We start from the raw sequence: 17,327 nt of genomic DNA on the forward strand, positions 1-17,327 counted from the left end.
TATTTATAATATATCTTAAATGTTTCTAAGTAGAAACATATACTCCACAATATAAAAGTACATCACTGTTTTGCAGTGGTTTGCTCTGGAGTTTGAATCCTGGTTCTTTTACTGACTAGCTAATGTGAATATAAATAAGCTGCCTATCCTCTCCTTAATTTCCATCAGTAAGATAGAGATAATAATATTTTCATCTCATTGGGATGGTTTGGAGGATTAAATAAGTCAGTATATGTAATGAGCTTAGAACAACACTTGGCACATAAGCAATGCTTATTATTATATTATTGATTGGAAAATTTTTAAGAAAATATGATCCCATACATCAATAAATATTCATAAAACTATGAATATGTGAAGAGATATATGTGGAATTAACAATATTTTATGTAAAAGAGAATTATTACCCTACCCGTCACCTACAATTCTGAGTTATTTTTTGCAGAAAAGTATTTACAGTGATTCATCTTAATGATGTGGATGGAATCAAGCTTTCAGAACCTTCATTTGCTGATGTGTGGCATGACTCAAAATGAGAAGAAACAGCTGCAAAGATCCATTAATAATCAGAACATGGAATGTACAAAGTATGAATCTAGGAAGATTGGAAGTCATCAAAAATGAAGTGGAGTGCATAAAGATCAATGTCTTATGCATTAGCAAACTGAAATGGACAGGTATTGGCCATTTTGAATAAAATAATCATATAGTCTACTCTGCCAGGAATGACAAATTGAAGAGGAATAACATCATGTTCATCATCAAAAAGAAGGTTTCAAGATCTATCCTGAAGCACAATGCTGTCAGTGATAGGATGATATCCATACGTATACAAGGAAGACCAGTAAATACAACTATTATTCAAGTTTATGTACCAACCACTAATGTCAAAGATGAAGAAATTGAAGATTTTCACCAACTTCTACAGTCTGAAATTGATCAAACATGCAATCAAGATGCATTGATAATTAGTGGTGATTGGAATGCAAAAGTTGGAAACAGAGAAGAAGGATTGTTGTTGGAAACTACGGCTTTAAGAATGGCATGGCGGTAAATTCTGACCTTCTCTAACTTCACAAGGTGGAAGGAGAATCAACAGCCCAAGGCTGATTCCTATGAGGCAGAGGTCAGACATGCGTCCTTTCTCCACCCACCGTCTTTACCAATTCTGATACTACCCATCCCTCCCACAGCACTCTCCACTTCTCTGCTGGGTTTGATAATTCATTGCACTGGCCACACAGAACTCACAGACAATACAATTATGGAGTTTATCAGGGAAGTAACATATTACAGTTCAGGTTGAGGAATGCCCAGGGTACAGTTCTTCCATCAGGACAGCTTCTTCTCAGCCATGTTTGCAGGCATGCTGCTCTCTGGCCCCTCAGCCTCTTGCCCTGCTTGGGCAAGTGTTACGAAGCTCTTTTAGCTCTGCTGATAAGTAGCCTAAAACATCTCATTCCACCAGCAAGCCTCAGTGTGAAAGCACTCAGCTCTAGCTCAGAGAGTAGCCAAAACTAGCTCCACCAATTGCCCGGAGGGATCCTGTTCCTCCAGCAAGCCTCCTGCCCAAAGGCACTCAGCTTTCTCGCTCCATGGACTGGGAAGCCCACCAAGCTGTCTCCTGCTGGTCTCTTACTACCATCTCTCCCGCCAGTCTCCCCTGCTACCATTTCTCTGCCACTCCTTCTTGCCATCTTCAGTGTTACACCTCTCTCTCCATCTCCTGGCTCCAGGAGCTTCTTAGTGCAGGGATCCTGGGTCTAGAGGACCTGCTTGGGTCTTGGCTATTCTTCCTTGATGGTGGTGAGATCCTTTCCTTCCTGCCTCTGGGATGGCTCATTTTAAGCCTACTGGGATGGAAAAACTGACCAATCCCCTCGTTAAGGTTCCATAGACCTTATTTGCATGGTCTCACCCAATCACTTGGGGGGAAATTACAAGACATGGTGAGAAAGGCCACACAAAAGTAATCCATCACACTGCAGGCAACCCCTTGGCTTTTCTAGCCATGGTTCTTTCATGCTCGGAGATTACTTCCCCTCCAATCATTTTACCAGTTCTAAACAGTCATTAACAATTATTCTTTCAGTAAGGTAAGAGTCCTAAGGGTGAGGTTACTCAGGTACCAGCCATTCAGGTCTGATGCAGGTGTTCATGTGATCTGGCCAGGTTCTCCAGGTACCACTACTGACCACTCTGACAGAGATCAATCACAATAGAGGGTGCCAGACAGAACAGGAGAAAAATGCACACCAGAATTCAAATTCATGTCAAAAGACCATACCTGATGGTCTGACAGAGACCGTAGGAACCCCAGAAACTATCACATCCAAATGCTCTGCTAACCCAGAACTGAAACCATTCCCGAAGCCCACTTCTCAGACAAAAACTAGACAGGCCTATAAAACAAAAAATAACATATGTGAGGAATGTGCTTCTTAGTTCAATCAAATATCCAAGACCAAATGGGCAGCTCCTGTCCAAAGGAAGGGCGAGAAGGCAGGAAGGGACAGGAACTGGATGAATAGACACAGAGAACTGGGGTGGAAAGGGAGAGTGTGTCACATTGTGGGGATTGCAACCAATGTCACAAAACAATATCTGTATAAATTTTTGAATGAGAAATTAACTTGAGCTGTAAATGTTCACCTAAAGCACAATTAAAAAGGAAAGAAGTTGAGCTGAATCTTGAAGGAAAAATAGAAATTAACCAATAAGCAAGATACTGTCATTTTAGACAGGAACAAAAAGAGCTGAAAATCTCGGCATGTTGGGGAAACTGCAAGCATTCCAGTATGCCCAGGACATAACATATGAGGTGAGGATTGGTAGGGGCTGAAGCAGGAGAAGGCTTTTTGTCTGTACGTCTTGTTGAGGAGTTTGGTCTTTATCATGTGGATAGTCAGAGCCACATTTCAACAAGACAGTGACACAATGTTATTTTTTATTTTAGAAAGATAACTGTGGCTGCAGTGTGGAAAATGGATTGGAGAAGGGGGGCACTGGAGATTCTTGCATAATCAAAGTGAAAAATAAGGAGGGTCAAAACAGGTCATTATGGTGGGGATAGAGGGAAGGAATGATTAGAAGAGATCAAAATAGTAAAACTTGCGGGACTAAGTTGTTGATTAGCTTAAAGTGCTAGGTGAAAACAGAGAAAGGCAGAGTCAAAAAGGATCACCATATTTCTGACTTAAGTGAATAAATTGGTGGGTGGGGATGCTGGCATAGGACATGCAGTAGAAGCAGGATGGGAAGTAGGGTGAAGGGTAAAAACATTTCCTGAGTTCCTTGTCTCATGCAGTACCCTTGTACCCCACTATGTCTTATTGCAAGCATTTATCCTGGTATCCAAAATTTCTTCTTGATCATGTTAGAAGTTATTTCACAATAAGGGTAAATGGGAGGGAGAGTCATATGTAGATTTCTATTAAGTTTTATATTGACTATTTAAACTTACAATGGAAATTGACCATTCATTGTTGTTGTTAGTTACTGTTGAGTTGGCTCCAACTCATAGTGACCGTATGGATAACAAAATGAGATGTTGCCATGTCCTGAACCATCTTCACAATCTTTGGTATGTTTGGGTCCATTGTTAAGGCTATTTTGTCAGCCCATCTCATCGAGGGGTTCCCTCATTTTTAATGACGCTTTCCTTACCAACTTTGATGTACTTTTCTATCAATTGGTCTTTCCTATGATTTGTCCAAAGTAAGTGAGTCAGAGTCTCACCAACCTTGCTTCTAAGGACGATTTTCATTGTATTTATTCTAAGACTGATTTATTTGTTCCTCTGGCAGTCCACGGTATATTTATAAAGGATAAATTAAATATTTTTTTTACAGCCCATGTATGTCTCACATTAGAGAATAAGAACTTGATTTGGAAAGCATTGCAATGACAACAACAACTACTATTACTATTCATTTGGTGTTTATTGTGTATCAAATGTAGTGCTAAGCTTTTTACAGACATCATTTTTATTTTATCCTACCTACAAAAGAACCTATAAGGTAAGTAACATTAACCTCCCCATTTTATAGATGGAGAAATTGAGGCTCAGAGAGTTTGATCACTTACTGCTAAGAGGCTAGCTGGGGTTCCAACTGAGGTCTTCCCTTGTGAAAAGAGAAGAGGATTAGGAATGCAGAAATCTAGTTTAGAATCCTAACTCAGCTATTTATTGGCAAGGCAAAAGTCACATCACTCTTTTTCATCTGTAAATTATAAGCTGAGGACTGGGTTGCCAGGGCAGGGACTTATTGGAGAGGTTGAAATTGAAGACCTTTATAGCCCCTTGAAGCTTTGACACTCTGTGGTTTTTGTGTGTGTTACAGAGTGTTCATTCTGCCAGTGACTATGAGCTCGAAGGGTTATAATGACTGATCTGTGCAGAGCATGGGAGCACAGGCACCTCACAGAAAGGAAGAATGACAATTGCCCAATGAATGTGGCCGGTAGTTTGATTTACAACTTAATTAATGTCTCTGTCCAGGTTACTCCTGGCTATGGTTTTGTACTCAGCCTAAGGAGTTGTTTGGAATGTTGTCCTTTCCGTCATAGAAAAAGAAGTGAGAACCATTTCTCTGGAGAAGGAAAATCTTGTTCTCCTGTGAACAAATGTCTTCTTGACCATTGTCTGTGTTTTAAAACAATTCAGGAAGGGGCTTTTTGTGATTCATTCTTTTGAATTTTTTCATCTCTCCTTTACCCTGCAGTTATGCTGCCCAACTACGGTAGAATGAAAGCCCTTCTAAGTAGAGATTTGGAGGGCGTGAATATTTCCAGGAAAACCCACAGAAGGGTCTTTTCAAGATGCAGATGGGGGTGGAGAGGGGAACGGGTTGAAAATAATAGTAGGCTCTAACTTTGGTCTTTTACACTGGGCTTTGAATTGCTGGCTCATTTTGGTTGTGGGCAAGTTATTGGGGCTTTTTAGTGATACAGCTTCCTTGGAGATAAAAAAGGACACTTTATCATTTGAAGTTCTGTGATGTTAGTTCCACTCTTGGAGTTTAAAAAAAAAAAAAAAAACTTTGAAGTTAGAGAGACTTACTTTGAACATTGACCTTGCCACTTGTTAGCTGCATGATCCCCAATAATACTCCAGAACCTCCATTTTCTCATCTGTAAAAAGGGAATAAAAATATTTCATAGAGATGTCATGAAATTTAAATGAAATAATATATGTACTTCTGCACAGCAGAAGCTTAAGAAATGTTAACTAATCACATTGTTAAAAATTAGCAAAGACTAATATTCTGGGTGGGAACCGTGGTGGTACAGTTGTTAAGACCTTGGCTGATAACCAAAAGGTCAGCAGTTCAAATCCACTAGTCGTAGTTGCTCCTTGGAAGCCCTATGAGGCAGTTCTACTCTGTCCTATAGGGTTGCTATGAGTCAGAATCAACTCAGAGGCAATGGGTTAGCATTCTAAGTTAACAGAAGGACATAGTAGTTCGTTTTTGTAGGGCAAGGCCATCTACAAAGCATTTTCTTCCACCTTGCTTGTTTAGCCTCTTTACAGCACACGTCAGTAACGATAGCAACAGATGCTATGTCAGTAAGCAAACAGAATGGAAAATAATTAACGTAATATGCTTGCATGCATAAAAGTTTCTATCGGAAATTAGAAAGCTTATGATCTGAATTCTTCCTGAAGGTAATTTGAGCTCAGAATAATTTTGTGTGTGCATCAGCTATTATTTTTGTGTGCTTTCAGGAATATCTGCTATCTATGGTTGGTTGTGATTATTTGTGAAAAACAGGCACAGGAAGAAGTATGAAACTATGCTGGATTAATAAGATAGTGCCTGAGGCATGGGCAGCATATTAATATACTTTGCACAAAAATGGGCTGACGACCCAGCTGAGCTCTAACAACAAACTTATCTGTATACACGAGGATGTTAATTTTCAGTGAAAAACCCTGGATAGATGCCCATAGATTCTGGGAAGAAGAAATAGGACTATATAGATCGCTTCTCAGAGATCTTTGATGTCCACAGAAAAACCCATTTCTGAAATGATAATTATTTTCTCCTTTGGCTCATCTTTGAGAATTGCCCAAGCTAGGTCATGTAGCATCCAAAGACCACCACAAAGTTCCGAGAGGGTAGGAGGGACCTTCCCTTTAAATTCTTGGTCAACCATTTGCATTTTCCAAAAGTTAGTTGACAATTACATGGTTCTGGGATTTCCAGTTATAATTGTAATTCAAAAATAGAGAGGAAACAAGCAGAGGTTATGTTAACAGGCCCCTGGTGGCAATCAAGGACATGTAGTTCTGCCTTTGAAGTCAATTTCACTGGGTTGTCATGTGAAATAAGTGAAGGAAAATGCTCCTATTTCAAGTTTCACAATGATAGTTTTTAATGCACTTACATTGTTTCTTGTAAATTTGTTATAGTGTGTTATTTTATTTCCCTTGAATAACTATTATTGTTGTTAGGTCATGTCTAATCAGTTCTGACTCAGTGATCCTATGTACAACAGAATGAAACACTGCCCAGTTCTGCGCCATCCTCACAATCATTGTTATGCTTGAGCCCATTGTTGCAGGCACTGTATCAATCTACCTTGTTGAGGGCCTTCCTCTTTTCCACTGACCCTCTACTTTACCAAGATGATGTCCTTCTCCAGGGACTGGTCCCTTCTAATGACATGTCCAAATTATGTGGGATGAAGTCTCGCCATTCTTGCTTCTAAGGAACATTCTGGCTGTACTTCTTCCAAGGCAGATTTGTTCATTCTGCCCATGGTATATTCAATACTTTTCACCAACACCATAATTCAAAGCCATCAATTTTTCTTCAGTCTTCTTTAATCATTGTCCAGCTGTCGTGTGCATATGAGGCAATTGAAAACACCATGGCTTGGATCAGGTGTACCTTAGTCCTTAAAGTGACATCTTTGCTTTTTCACACTTTAAAGAGGTCTTTTGCAGCAGATTTTCCCAATGCAGTGTGGTGTTTGATTTCTTGACTGCTGGTTCCATGGGTGTTGATTGTGGATCTTAGTAACATGAAATCCTTGACAACTTCAATATTTTCTCCGTTTATCATGATGTTGCTTATTAGTTCACTCGTGAGAATTTTTGTTTTCTTTATGTTGAGGTATAATCCATACTGAAGGCTATGGTCTTTGATCTTCATCAACAAGTGCTTCAAATCCTCTTCACTTTCAGCAAGCAAAGTTGTGTCATCTGCATATCGCAGGTTGTTAATGCATCTTCCTCCAATCCTGATGCTGACTTCTTCATATAGTCAAGATTTTCAGATTATATGCTCAGCATACAGATTGAATAAGCATGGTAAAAGGACCCAACCCTGATACACACCTTTCCTAACTTTAAACCATGCAGTATTCCATTGTTCTGTTTGAACAATTGCCTTTTGGTCTAGGTACAGGTTGCTGATGTTCTGGAATTCCCATTCTTCACAGTATAATCCATAATTTTTTATAATACACACAGCCGAATGCCTTTGCCTAGTCAATAAAACACAGGTTAACATCTTTCTGGCATTCTCTGCTTTCAGTCAAGATCCATTTGACATGAACAATGATATCCCTGGTTCCATGTCCTCTTCTGAATCTGGCTTGAATTTCTGGCAGTTCTCTGTTGATGTACTGCTGCAAGCGCTTTTGAGTGATCATCAGCAAAATTTTACTTGTGTGTGATATTAATGATGTTGTTTGATCATTTCCACATTCTGTTGGATAGCCTTTCTTTGATATGGGTACGAATATGGATCTTTTCCTGTCCAGTGTCCAGGTAGCTATCTTCTAAATTTCTTGGCTTACATGAGTGAATGCTTCCAACACTGCATCCATTTGTTGAAGTATCTCAATTGGCATTCCATCAATTCCTGGAGCCTTGTTTTTCTCCAATGCCTTCAGTGCAGCTTGGACCTCTTCCCTCAGTACCACCAGCACCTGATCATATGCTACCTCCTGAGATGGGTGGAGGTCAACCAATTCTTTTTGGTATAGTAACTCTGTGTATTCCTTCCATCTTCTTTTGATGCTTCCTGTCTCATTTAATATTTTCTCTGTAGAATCCTTCAATATTGCAACTCGAGGCTTGAATTTTCTCTTCAGTTCCTTCACCTTGACAAATGCAGAGCATACTCTTCCCTTTTGGTTTTCAAACTCAAGTCTTTGCATATTTCATTACAATACTTTACTTTGCCTTCTCGAGCCGCCCTTTGAAATCTTCTGTTCAACTCTTTTACTTCATCATTTCTTCCTTTCACTTTAGCTACTATATGTTCAAGAGCAAGCTTCAGAGTTTCTTCTAACATCCATTTTGGTCTTTTCTGTCTTTTTAATGACCTCTTGCTTTCTTCATGTATAATGTCCTCAATGTCATTCCACAGCTTGTCTGGTCTTTGGTCATTAGTGTTCAATTTGACAAATCTATTCTTGAGATGGTCTCTAAATTCAGTTTGGATATACTCAAGGTTGTTCTTTGGCTCTTATGGACTTGTTCTAATTTTCTTCAACTTCAACTTGCATATAAGCAAATGATGTTCTGTTCCACAGTCAGCCCCTGGTCTTGTTCTGACTGAAAGAGACTTTTCCATCATCTCTTTCCACAGATGTAGTCAATTTGATTCCTGTGTATTCCATTTGGAAAATTCACGTGTATAGTTGCCGTTTATGCTGGTGGAAAATGAAGAAGTCAGTCTTGCAAAAATCATGCCATCTCTGGCATCATTTCTATCACCATGGCCATATTTTCTAACTACCAGTACTTCTTCTTTTTTCCAGTTTTCACATTCCAATCACTGTTAATTCTCAATGCATTTTGATTGCCTGTTCGTCCAATTTTAGACTGCAGAAGTTGGTAAAGATCTTTAATTTCATCATCTTTGGCCTTAGTGGCTGGTGCATAAATTTGAATAATAGTCATATTAACTGGTCTTCCTTGTAGACATACGGATATTATCCTGTCACTGACAGCATTGTACTTCAGGATAGATCTTGAAATGTTCTTTTTGACAATGAATGCAATACCATTCCTCTTTAAGTTGTCATTCCCAACATAGTAGACAATATGTATTGTCCTATTCAAAGTGACCAATACCAGTCCATTTCAGCTCACTAATGCCTGGGATATTGATGTTTATGTGTTCCAGTTCACGTTTGATGACTTCCAATTTTCCTAGATTTATACTTCGTACGTTCCACGTTCTGATTATTAATGGATGTTTACAGCTGTTTCTTCTCATTTTGAGTCATACCACATCAGCAAATGAAGGTACCGAAAGCTTGACTCCATCCGTGTCATTAAGGTTGACTCTACTTTAAGAAGGCAGCTCTTCCCCAGCCATATTTTGAGTGCCTTCCAACCTGAGGAACTCATCATCTGGTACTATATCAGACAATATTCTGCTGCTTTTCATAAGGTTTTCACTGGCCAATTTTTTCAGAAGGAGTCCGCCACGTTCTTCTATTTTGGAAATCAGAACTCCTCTGTTAGGCTAAGCAATAGTAGGGGCTGAGGATTACATCTTAATTTATTTTCCTTTTTATCCAGTTCAATAATATTAATCCAAGAAAATGATTTTAAAAAATAAAACAAATACAGAAAACTAAAAATATGAAATGTAGAAAATCTGTCTTTGCATCTCTCCCCAAAAGTAACCATTTCAAAGTTTCTCTGTCATAAGACAAAACAAATTGTATATATATATATCCACTCATATGTATATTTTTTAATTTTATAAAAAATGTGTCCATAACATACTATTGGACACTTTTTTTTTCACATAATATATTTTTGAGAATTTTCTGTATTTTCACATATAAATCTACTGTATTCTTTTTAACATCCATGTAACATTCCATATTTTGGACATATCATACATAATGTATTTTAACCAGTGATTTATTGAGGGTATTTGCATACTTTTCTGTATCTTGTTATTATTAAGAAAATGCTGTAATGAACAGACTGTAATCTTTCCATGGAATTCCTAGGTCAAAGAGTAAGTGTGTTTTAAATTTTGACAGGTAAATCCATTTAAATTCTCACCAAGAGTGTGTTAGAGTGCTTTCTTTAGGCAAGTATTACATTGTTACCACGTATCCTCCTCCACACTTAGTTGCAATAAATGCTTGCAGAACAAGTTAACAGTACTTAGAATGTGCATTTCCACCCCATACATACTGAATCAGAATTTACAGTTTAGCAAGATCCCCAGGTGATCCTTATATATAATGAACTTTGAGAACCCCTGGTCTACTAGTGGTTCCCAGAATTGGTCCCTAACCAGAAGCATTATTCCCATTCTTTGCAATGTTATCCATAATTTGTTATGATCCACACAGTCAAACTCCTTTGCATAGTCAATAAAACACAGGTAAACATCCTTCTGATATTCTCTGCTTTCAGCCAGGATCCATCTGACATCAGCGATGATATCCCTGGTTCCACATCCTCTTCTAAAATTGACCTGAATTTCTGGCAGTTCCCTGTCAATATACTGCTGCAGCCGTTTTTGAATGATCTTTAGCAAAATTTTGCTTGCGTGTGATATTTATAATATTGTTCTATAATTTCCACATTTGGTTGGATCACCTTTCTTGGGAATAGGCATAATATGGATCTCTTCCAGTCAGGTGGCCAGGAAGATGTCTTCCATGTTTCTTGGCATAGATGAGTGAGCACCTCCACCACTGCATCTATTTTTTGAAACATCCAGAACACTTAACTGTGCTCATGAAGAACCTGTACATAGATCAAGAGGCAGTTGTTCAGATAGAACAAGGGGATCCTGATTGGTTTAAAGTCAGGAAAGGTGTGCAGCAGGGTTGTATTCTTTCACCATACCTATTCAATCTGTATGCTGAGCAAATAATACGAGAAGCTGGACTATATGAAGAAAAACAGGGCATCAGGATTGGAGGAAGACTCATTAACAACCTGTGTTATGCAGGTGACACAACCTAGCTTGCTGAAAGTGAAGATGACTTGAAGCACTTATTAATGAAGATCAAAGACGACAGCCTTCAGTATGGGTTACACCTCAACTTAACTTAAAGAAAACAAAAATCCTCACAACTGGACCAATGAGCAACATCATGATAAATGGAGAAAAGATTGAAGTTGTCAAGGATTTCATTTTACTTGGATCCACAATCCACAGCCACGGAAGCAGCAGTCAAGAAATCAAAAGACGCATTGCACTGGGCAAATCTTCTGCAAAGGACCTCTTCAAAGTGTTGAAGAGCTAAGATGTTACCTTGAAGACTAAGGTGTGCCTGACTCAAGCCATGGTATTTTCAATCACATCACATGTATGTGAATGCTGGACAGTGAATAAGGAAGACCAAAGAAGAATTGACCCCTTTGAATTGTGGCGTTGGTAAAGAATATTGAATATACCATGGACTGCCAAAATAACGAACAAATCTGTCTTAGAAGAAGTACAATAAGAATGCTCCTTAGAAGCAAGGATGGTGAGACTGCGTCTTACATACTTTGGACGTGTTGTCAGGAGGGATCAATCCCTGGAGAAGGACATCATGCTTGGCAGAGTACAGGGTCAGCAGAAAAGAGGAAGACCCTCAATGAGGTGGATTGACGTGGTGGCTGCAACAATGAGCTCAAGCATAACAACGATTGTAAGGATGGCTCAGGATTGGGCAGTGATTCATTCTGTTGTGCATAGGGTCGCCATGAGTCAGAACTGACTTGACGGGACCTAACAACAACAAAACAGCAGCAGCAGCATCATTACCAGGGAACTTGTTAGAAATACAGATTCTGAACAGGGGTTTGAACCTGAATGAACAAGTTTGAAGCCCTGCAAGTAAATGGATGGAAGTTTAGGATACAACAAAGTTATGATTTTAGTCGGGGCTGCAACAGGGAACAGAAGGCACACTAAAATTAGGATGATTTAAGGAAGAGGCATTTACAAAGGGACTATTTACAAAGATATAGGTAGATATAAGGGAAACCCATGCAATAGTACAGTAACCTATAGCTAGTAAATACTGGAGGAGTTGTTACCACCCCTAAGCCCTAATGGGGAGAGTTAGCAGATACTGGACCTCAAAAGGAGTCAAGTAAGAGAAGTTCATCTTGAAAGGAAGAGTAGCCTTACATTGAAAAACAAGCCATCATGAGGCTCCCTTTCCCTTCTTTGTTGCCAGGGCTCCCCACTGGCTAAAACCAAGCAGAACCCAGAGTACATGTTCTTTGAAGGAATAAATACTGGTCAGGCAAAAAAGGAGAGTCTAAAGGGTGAAGAGTGGAACTAGAGAGACAAAGAATTAAAGTGGTCCCAACACAGGGATTATTTATATCATCCTTCTGATTTTAAGAATGACCCATCTCAAACCAGGTAAGGGACTGTACAATTTTTTTAACTGTCTAGGAATGCAGAGTCTGTAATTTCTTTTGGTAGAATAGTGTCTTGTCCATTATCCAGTTATCTTATTTTGTAGGCTATCTGAGGGGAGGAACCTGTCAAATTTACTCATCATCCTTTCAGCAGAACCTAGCACGGCACTGACACATATGAACCACTTAATAACTAGTTGTTGACACGTGTGAATAAATGAATGCCAGAAAAATGTTCCTTATTTCTGGCTAGATAGATTGTTATGTAAATCAATTTTTTTCATTATTAAAGGATTATTTAGTGCTGGTGATATAGCACAAAACATGGAAAATTTCCTTCTGAAGCATCTCCAGGCTCTAATGGCTGACAAATAACCCATCCCTAAAGCTGAACTCATACTTAGCTTTGGTTTTTTAATTTGTTCTCATGTATGGTGAGTCCTTAGCTATATGGGGTTTTACCCCCACAGAGAATGGAAAGGATGGGAGGGATTCCAGATATATAAATAACATTCTAGGCTTTGGGAGTTTTCTATTCCTGCTGTCCCCAAGTTTTCTGAACCTATGTTGATCATCTCTTCATCCGGTATGTTTTCTTGGTGGAGCCTGTCTTTTGCCCATGTGTATCTAGGTTATTCTTGCAAGTTTTCTCTGGACCTGGCTGGTACTCATTCCACCAAAGCAATGTCCACACTGAATTGTACTTTTTCTTGAATTACTATATTAAATATAGACTTTTGTGGTCTACCTGCCTGAGGGTTGAGATCATGCCTTTTTCATCTTGGTATCCACAAACACAGAGCTTGACATATAATAGAAGCTCAATAAATAGAAGTTAGATTTACCAGCAGTGAAACATTCTTCTCCCCTTTTCTTGGCTCTGCCCGACACATCCCTACACTCATAAGATGCAGCAAGAAAGTCAACCCTCTGCTGAAGAGAGAGAAGGAAAATCACCATGAGGAGATGAAATAAGCTTGGACTTTGATATGAGAATTGCCTGGGCTCACATCACAGCTTTGTCCGTTCAAGCTTGATAACTTTGAGCATTATTCACCTTCTCTGAAGTTGTTTGGAGTATGTAATAGGATTACCTGCATAGTAGATTCACTGACACTTGAGAAAATATTAGCTTCCCTTCTTTTTATTAAGGATATAAAAAACTCTGCTCTGGTTAAAGTCAAAAGATGGGCCAGTGGACTTAAATGGAGGATTTAAAGAGTGCCTTGTAATTTTAGAAAAAGGCCATGGCATAATGGGAACCAACATTCTTCTTTTAAGCTTTCTTATCCATGGGACATGGAGATTTACTCTTAATACTCTGTGGTGTTTTACTTTAACTAAATAAACGACTGAACAAAATACAGTAAAACCTTATGTGTATTCATTCTAAATAAGCTGGCACTTGAACTTGTTTTAGGAATTTATTTGAATAATTGGATGTTGATGTCTAAATGGAAATATAACACCCTTGTGCCTCTCACTCTCATTCATTTGTGAAATCTTGTCTTTTAGATCAATCATCAGTATTATATTCTTGAGTTAAGATGTCAACCCTATTACCTAAACAGCCCCGGGCCGTATAGCCAGTTCCCGTTGTCTGGCCCCTGCTTTTTCTCCAGGCCCTTCTAGTGCCTGTCTCTCTCCTCTGTCACTCTCTCGAGCCACTTTAGCCTTCTTTGAGTTCTTTGCCATTTTACAAGATGGCCTAATAACCATTATATATAAAATTATAAGTGGATTAAATATGTATAATAAGAACTACCTCAATAATGTTATTAAATCATATTGCCACATTATGCTCCTATACGCTCAGGGTTCAGTCTGTGGCATATAAGTCCTGGTCCTTTTGATCCTACTCACATCAATAACCCCATCTCTCACCAAGCTCTCTCTTAAGCCTTCTCTCCAGACACAATGAACTTTGTTTTGCGCATACTAAGGCCTTCTGTTTTACCCTGGAGCGTGCTCTTTCTCTGCTTGGATCACTTATGCTCCAACTCCCATTGCATTCGTACTCCCAGGGTAGGTTAACTTCTGTTCAACCCTGCAGTTTTTAGCTGAAACAGCTAGCACTTCTCCAGATGCCTTTTCTGGCTCCTCCTGTCTACTCATCCTATTCAGTCATCCCATTGCACACTGCACTGCCTCCTGGATAGTGCTTACCGTACTGCTTATTTGCCTGTCTGACTCTCCCACCAGACTATAAAACCTAAGAGATCTGATGGTATACCTAGTGTCTAGTACAGTGCCTGATCCATGAAAGATGTTCAATAAATAATTATGGATTAAAACTCTGAGCTAAAAGAAACCAAACCAGTTGCCACTGAGTCAACTCCAATTCATGGCTACCCTATGTCATGTGCTCCAGAGTAGAGCTGTGCTCCACAGGATTTTCAGTGGCAGATTTTTCAGAAGTCGATTGTTGGAGCTAATGACACAAGATTATATTTGATACCATCTTTTTGGTTTAGAATTGTATTAGCTTCCTATTGCTGCTGTAACAAATTACCACAAACCTAGTGGTAATTAGTGGTTTAAACAATACAAATCTATTATCTTACAGCTCTGGATCTCAGAAGTCTGAAAATGGGTCATACTGGGCTAAAATCAAGGTGTTGGCAGGGATGTGTTCCTTTCTGGAGTCTCTAGGAGAGAATCCATTTCCTTGCCTTTTCAATCTTCAAGAGGCCATCCACATTCCTTGAATCATGGCCCATTTCTACATCTTCCCAGCCAGCAACTTCAGGCTGAGTCCTTCCCACACTGCCTTCTCTCTGGTTCTCCCTCTCTGCCTCAGTCTTTCTTGTACTGCCATCTCTCTAATTCTGCCTCTCTGCCTCCCCTTTCATTTTGAAGAACCCTTGTGATTACATTGGGCCCGCTTGGATAACCCAGAATAATCTCCCCATTTTAAGGTCAGCTGATTAGCAGCTGTAATTCTATCTGCAACCTTAATTCCCCTTTCGTACATATTCAAAAATTCTAAAGATTAGGATCTGGACATCTTTGTGAGGGACATTATTCTATCACAAGAATGTTACTACTATTGTACTCACTTCTGTATCTGTAATATGAGAAGTAGGGCTACTGAGCCTTTAAGGAATCTTCTAGTAATGAAGGTAACATTAAATCACTAAACAGATGCATTCTATCACTTACTTCCTGGTAAATCGTGTTTGTCTATAGCAACTCCAACTCATGAGGCATACCACCCAGGGAAGAAGAGAGAAGATATCAACTGAAACAAGGACATCATTACTTAAATTTGACTCTTAAATTAATCATTATTTTCTTTTCTTTTTCAGGACCTACCTTGGCTAAGGTCTTAAAAACAAACATCCTGAGAGAGGAAAGGATTAAAATGGTATAGCCACTGTGGAAAACAGTTTGGCGGTTTCTCAAAAAGTTGAACGTAGAACTACCACGTGACCCAGAAATCCAAATCCTAGGTATATACCCCCCCAACCCAGAAGAAGTGAAAGCAGGAATGTAAACAGAAACCTGTATACCAATGTTCATTGCAGCACTTTTCACAGTAGTCAAAATGTGGACATAACTATCCACCAACAGATGAATGAATAAACAAAATGTGGTATATGTACACAGTGGAATACTACTCAGCCATGACAAGAAAGGAATCCTGATGCCTGTCACAACATGGGTGAACTTTAAAACATTGTGCTCAGCTAAATAAGTCAGTCACAAAAGTGAAAGTACCATATGATCTCACTTACATAAAATAAGCAAACATATAGAAACCAAAAATCACCAGGGGTTTCCAGGGGTAGGAGGGGAAGGAATGGGGGATTATGCTTATGAGGTGCTGAATTTATATTAATGGTGGTGGAATAATTTGGAAAAGGATACAACTTGAAGATTGTAATCAACATCACTGAAATGTATGTGTAGAAATTGTTGGGAAAGAAAAGAAAAAAAAACACTTGGGATCGAATCCTGGCTCTGCCATTTATTAGCTGTACAAACATAGCTGAGCAATTGACTTCTCTGAACCTCAGTTTCTTTATCAGCCAAATGTAAATAAATATACCTATCCTTCAAAGATTGCTTTGAGGATTAGTTGAAATCATGTATGTAAAACACTTACCGCATTACCAAGCCTATAGCTCAATAAGCTCTTTTTATTAACTGTTTCTTTTACTGAAGCTTCAGCAGGACTATAGCACAGTAATCAATTGAAGAAGCGATCCTACCCTTAAAATTTATATAGAGTCACAACAGAAGCGAGCAAACATATATGTTTGTATTTTTCTCCCTGGTTCAGCCAGGTGACCTAAAGGAGTTATGAAATGTTAGAGTTCAGATGAGCAATATGGAAAGACAAAACACTGCCCCAAATTGTGTCAGCAACAAAGGCAGAAGACAGATAAGACTTATCACTTGTAATTTTAAAGGAGAGCTTTATTAAACTAGACAAGGATCTTGAATTTATGATGAATTCTGTTTCTGTTTCTTATTCAACCATTTTTATGTTTTTAATAATTCACGCCTCTAAAGTTACATGGGCCATGTGACTGTCTTTTATCACCCAGCCTTTCTTTTCCTTTCAGAGGACTCATAAAAGATTGCAAAGACTTGTAGACACTCAGAGACAATAGCAGGAAGCCAGATCATTTGCCTAAAAATTGAAGGTGAGTCAAATAGGAAAAATCTTGGTAACTAAGAGCAACCAGACAGCGTCTAATGTAACTTCGCCACAAGAAAGACCCAGTTAAAACACCAAAGCCACCAGTATCCAAAACTGTAGAATTTTGCCAAAAACACACATTAAAAAAGTTTCCTGTCTGTCACTGAACTACCACGTTGCTATAACATTTGTCTCTGGGTATGATGTTCAATATAGATAAAAATTTTTGTTTATTTTCAAAGATAACCTTGCCAACAGTACATTCCAAACTCAAAATCTGGTCATTTTCTGATTTAATGTTTATTGACACTTTAATTT

This window comes from Loxodonta africana, chromosome 14, assembly GCF_030014295.1.
Source record: "Loxodonta africana isolate mLoxAfr1 chromosome 14, mLoxAfr1.hap2, whole genome shotgun sequence".
NCBI lineage: Eukaryota > Metazoa > Chordata > Mammalia > Proboscidea > Elephantidae > Loxodonta > Loxodonta africana.